General features: G+C 40.5%; 1 non-coding gene across 1 annotated transcript; it reads left to right on the top strand.

The window, feature by feature from the left end:
* Positions 1-5,749: 5,749 nt before the first annotated feature.
* On the top strand, positions 5,750-5,838 carry trnay-gua (transfer RNA tyrosine (anticodon GUA)). The gene is given in 2 exon segments: positions 5,750-5,786; positions 5,803-5,838. It is a non-coding gene; the product is annotated as a tRNA-Tyr (tRNA).
* The last annotated feature ends 162 nt before the right edge of the window (positions 5,839-6,000 follow it).

Consider the following 6,000-nt stretch of genomic DNA (forward strand, 5'->3'; position numbering starts at 1 on the left):
TCGCACATTCCCCTATAGAGAATAAAACGTGCATTTCCAGTTTCCTAATTAAGAAAGAATCCAAGTTAACTCAGAAAATAGTAAAGAACAATTTAGAACACCAAGTTCCCTGAAGTCATTTTCCCCAAAATTGTTTACAGACAGATTATATCACTTCTAATTCACTGTATAACAAATCCAGTGGGTCAGAAGTTTACATACACTAAGTTGGCTGTGCCTTTAAACAGCTTGGAAATATCCCGAAAATTATGTCATGGCTTTAGAAGCTTCGGATAGGCTAATTGACATCATTTGAGTCAATTGGAGGTGTACCTGTAGATGTATTTCATGGCCTACCTTCAAACTCAGTGCCTCTTTGCTTGACATCATGGGAAAATCAAAAGAAATCAGCCAAGACCTCAGAAATAAAATGTAGACGTCCACAAGTCTGGTTCATCCTTGGGAGCAATTTCCAAACGCCTGAAGGTACCACGTTCATCAATAACAAAAAATAGTACACAAGTATAAACACCATGGGACCACGCAGCCATCATACCGCTCAGGAAAGAGACGTGTTCTGTCTCCTAGAGATGAACGTACTTTTGTGCGAAAAGTGCAAATCAATCTCAGAACAACAGCAAAGGACCTTGTGAAGATGCTGGAGGAAACAGGTACAAAAGTATCTATATCCACAGTCAAACGAGTCCTATGTCAACAGAACCTGAAATGCCGCTCAGCAAGGAAGAAGCTACTGCTCCAACCCGCCATAAAAATGCCAGACTACAGTTTGGGGACAAAGATCCTACTTTTTGGAGAAATGTCCTCTGGTCTGATGAAACAAAAATAGAACTGTTTGGCCATGATGACCATTGTTATGTTTGCAGGAAACCTAACAATTTGAAATGGTATATATGTGCGATAACCTACTAAATTCACAAAACTGGTACCCCCGTTTTGTAATCTCTGCAACGGCAGACGTCATCAGCGTCTCCATAATTGAAGAAAGTTGTGCCTGGAAAGACCCGTTTGTGGACATTTCGGCAGTTCTGACGAGTGCTCAATACACGGAAATCTCACCATTGCTGAATGGTCAACATTGATCAACATCTGGTACAAAAGATTCAACTAAATGCTACGGTTCAAACATGTACCTTTTGCTCCAATGGTTTTTACATGTCCATTCGATAGCTCAGTTGGTAGAGCGGAGGAATGTAGAATGCTAAATGCTGAAATCCTTAGGTCGCCGGCTCGAAGGAGGATCATTTTTCTGCCTCATCAATGCGCCCCAAACAGTATTTTTTCCTGTTGTTCGCACATCCCCCTATAGAGAATAAAATGTGCATTTCACGTTTCCTTAAAGAATAGTCTAGGTGTACGAATCCAATCATACAGAAGAATTCAAAACACTTCAAGTTTTTCCACAATTCACCACATTCAATAGCTCAGTTGGTATAGCAGAGGAACGTAGAACACTAAATGCTGAAATCCGACTTGAGGAGGACCCTTTTCCTACCTCATAAATGTGCCTATAAGATATACATTTGCCTGTTGTTCGCACATTCCCCTATAGAGAATAAAACGTGCATTTCCAGTTTCCTAATTAAGAAAGAATCCAAGTTAACTCAGAAAATAGTAAAGAACAATTTAGAACACCAAGTTCCCTGAAGTCATTTTCCCCAAAATTGTTTACAGACAGATTATATCACTTCTAATTCACTGTATAACAAATCCAGTGGGTCAGAAGTTTACATACACTAAGTTGGCTGTGCCTTTAAACAGCTTGGAAATATCCCGAAAATTATGTCATGGCTTTAGAAGCTTCGGATAGGCTAATTGACATCATTTGAGTCAATTGGAGGTGTACCTGTAGATGTATTTCATGGCCTACCTTCAAACTCAGTGCCTCTTTGCTTGACATCATGGGAAAATCAAAAGAAATCAGCCAAGACCTCAGAAATAAAATGTAGACCTCCACAAGTCTGGTTCATCCTTGGGAGCAATTTCCAAACGCCTGAAGGTACCACGTTCATCAATAACAAAAAATAGTACACAAGTATAAACACCATGGGACCACGCAGCCATCATACCGCTCAGGAAAGAGACGTGTTCTGTCTCCTAGAGATGAACGTACTTTTGTGCGAAAAGTGCAAATCAATCTCAGAACAACAGCAAAGGACCTTGTGAAGATGCTGGAGGAAACAGGTACAAAAGTATCTATATCCACAGTCAAACGAGTCCTATGTCAACAGAACCTGAAATGCCGCTCAGCAAGGAAGAAGCTACTGCTCCAACCCGCCATAAAAATGCCAGACTACAGTTTGGGGACAAAGATCCTACTTTTTGGAGAAATGTCCTCTGGTCTGATGAAACAAAAATAGAACTGTTTGGCCATGATGACCATTGTTATGTTTGCAGGAAACCAAACAATTTGAAATGGTATATATGTGCGATAACCTACTAAATTCACAAAACTGGTACCCCCGTTTTGTAATCTCTGCAACGGCAGACGTCATCAGCGTCTCCATAATTGAAGAAAGTTGTGCCTGGAAAGACCCGTTTGTGGACATTTCGGCAGTTCTGACGAGTGCTCAATACACGGAAATCTCACCATTGCTGAATGGTCAACATTGATCAACATCTGGTAGAAAAGATTCAACTAAATGCTACGGTTCAAACATGTACCTTTTGCTCCAATGGTTTTTACATGTCCATTCGATAGCTCAGTTGGTAGAGCGGAGGAATGTAGAATGCTAAATGCTGAAATCCTTAGGTCGCCGGCTCGAAGGAGGATCATTTTTCTGCCTCATCAATGCGCCCCAAACAGTATTTTTTCCTGTTGTTCGCACATCCCCCTATAGAGAATAAAATGTGCATTTCACGTTTCCTTAAAGAATAGTCTAGGTGTACGAATCCAATCATACAGAAGAATTCAAAACACTTCAAGTTTTTCCACAATTCACCACATTCAATAGCTCAGTTGGTATAGCAGAGGAACGTAGAACACTAAATGCTGAAATCCGACTTGAGGAGGACCCTTTTCCTACCTCATAAATGTGCCTATAAGATATACATTTGCCTGTTGTTCGCACATTCCCTATAGAGAATAAAACGTGCATTTCCAGTTTCCTAATTAAGAAAGAATCCAAGTTAACTCAGAAAATAGTAAAGAACAATTTAGAACACCAAGTTCCCTGAAGTCATTTTCCCCAAAATTGTTTACAGACAGATTATATCACTTCTAATTCACTGTATAACAAATCCAGTGGGTCAGAAGTTTACATACACTAAGTTGGCTGTGCCTTTAAACAGCTTGGAAATATCCCGAAAATTATGTCATGGCTTTAGAAGCTTCGGATAGGCTAATTGACATCATTTGAGTCAATTGGAGGTGTACCTGTAGATGTATTTCATGGCCTACCTTCAAACTCAGTGCCTCTTTGCTTGACATCATGGGAAAATCAAAAGAAATCAGCCAAGACCTCAGAAATAAAATGTAGACCTCCACAAGTCTGGTTCATCCTTGGGAGCAATTTCCAAACGCCTGAAGGTACCACGTTCATCAATAACAAAAAATAGTACACAAGTATAAACACCATGGGACCACGCAGCCATCATACCGCTCAGGAAAGAGACGTGTTCTGTCTCCTAGTGATGAACGTACTTTTGTGCGAAAAGTGCAAATCAATCTCAGAACAACCGCAAAGGACCTTGTGAAGATGCTGGAGGAAACAGGTACAAAAGTATCTATATCCACAGTCAAACGAGTCCTATGTCAACAGAACCTGAAATGCCGCTCAGCAAGGAAGAAGCTACTGCTCCAACCCGCCATAAAAATGCCAGACTACAGTTTGGGGACAAAGATCCTACTTTTTGGAGAAATGTCCTCTGGTCTGATGAAACAAAAATAGAACTGTTTGGCCATGATGACCATTGTTATGTTTGCAGGAAACCAAACAATTTGAAATGGTATATATGTGCGATAACCTACTAAATTCACAAAACTGGTACCCCCGTTTTGTAATCTCTGCAACGGCAGACGTCATCAGCGTCTCCATAATTGAAGAAAGTTGTGCCTGGAAAGACCCGTTTGTGGACATTTCGGCAGTTCTGACGAGTGCTCAATACACGGAAATCTCACCATTGCTGAATGGTCAACATTGATCAACATCTGGTAGAAAAGATTCAACTAAATGCTACGGTTCAAACATGTACCTTTTGCTCCAATGGTTTTTACATGTCCATTCGATAGCTCAGTTGGTAGAGCGGAGGAATGTAGAATGCTAAATGCTGAAATCCTTAGGTCGCCGGCTCGAAGGAGGATCATTTTTCTGCCTCATCAATGCGCCCCAAACAGTATTTTTACCTGTTGTTCGCACATCCCCCTATAGAGAATAAAATGTGCATTTCACGTTTCCTTAAAGAATAGTCTAGGTGTACGAATCCAATCATACAGAAGAATTCAAAACACTTCAAGTTTTTCCACAATTCACCACATTCAATAGCTCAGTTGGTATAGCAGAGGACCGTAGAACACTAAATGCTGAAATCCGACTTGAGGCGGACCCTTTTCCTACCTCATAAATGTGCCTATAAGATATACATTTGCCTGTTGTTCGCACATTCACCTATAGAGAATAAAACGTGCATTTCCAGTTTCCTAATTAAGAAAGAATCCAAGTTAACTCAGAGAATAGTAAAGAACAATTCAGAACACCAAGTTCCCTGAAGTCATTTTTCCCAAAATTGTTTACAGACAGATAATATCACTTCTAATTCACTGTATAACAAATCCAGTGGGTCAGAAGTTTACATACACTAAGTTGGCTGTGCCTTTAAACAGCTTGGAAATATCCCGAAAATGATGTCATGGCTTTAGAAGCTTCTGATAGGCTAATTGACATCATTTGAGTCAATTTGAGGTGTACCTGTAGATGTATTTCATGGCCTACCTTCAAACTCAGTGCCTCTTTGCTTGACATCATGGGAAAATCAAAAGAAATCAGCCAAGACCTCAGAAATAAAATGTAGACCTCCACAAGTCTGGTTCATCCTTGGGAGCAATTTCCAAACGCCTGAAGGTACTACGTTCATCAATAACAAAAAATAGTACACAAGTATAAACACCATGGGACCACGCAGCCTTCATACCGCTCAGGAAAGAGACGTGTTCTGTCTCCTAGAGATGAATGTACTTTTGTGCGAAAAGTGCAAATCAATCCCAGAAGAACAGCAAAGGACCTTGTGAAGATGCTGGAGGAAACAGGTACAAAAGCATCTATATCCACAGTCAAACGAGTCCTATGTCAACAGAACCTGAAATGCCGCTCAGCAAGGAAGAAGCTACTGCTCCAACCCGCCATAAAAATGGCAGACTACAGTTTGGGGACAAAGATCCTACTTTTTGGAGAAATGTCCTCTGGTCTGATGAAACAAAAATAGAACTGTTTGGCCATGATGACCATTGTTATGTTTGGAGGAAACCAAACAATTTGAAATGGTATATATGTGCGATAACCTACTAAATTCACAAAACTGGTACCCCCGTTTAGTAATCTCTGCAACGGCAGACGTCATCAGCGTCTCCATAATTGAAGAAAGTTGTGCCTGGAAAGACCCGTTTGTGGACATTTCGGCAGTTCTGACGAGCGCTCAATACACGGAAATCTCACCATGGCTGAATGGTCAACGTTGATCAACATCTAGTAGAAAAGATTCAACTCAATGCTACGGTTCAAACATGTACCTTTTGCTCCAATAGTTTCTACATGTCCCTTCGATAGCTCAGTTGGTAGAGCGGAGGACTGTAGAATGCTAAATGCTGAAATCCTTAGGTCGCTGGTTTAAATCCGGCTAGAAGGAGGATCAATTTTGTGCCTCATCAATGCGCCCCAAACAGTATTTTTACCTGTTGTTCGCACATCCCCCTATAGAGAATAAAATGTGCATTTCACGTTTCCTTAAAGAATAGTCTAGGTGTACGAATCCAATCATACAGAAGAATTCAAAACACTTCAAATTTTT

This window comes from Salvelinus fontinalis, chromosome 42, assembly GCF_029448725.1.
Source record: "Salvelinus fontinalis isolate EN_2023a chromosome 42, ASM2944872v1, whole genome shotgun sequence".
NCBI lineage: Eukaryota > Metazoa > Chordata > Actinopteri > Salmoniformes > Salmonidae > Salvelinus > Salvelinus fontinalis.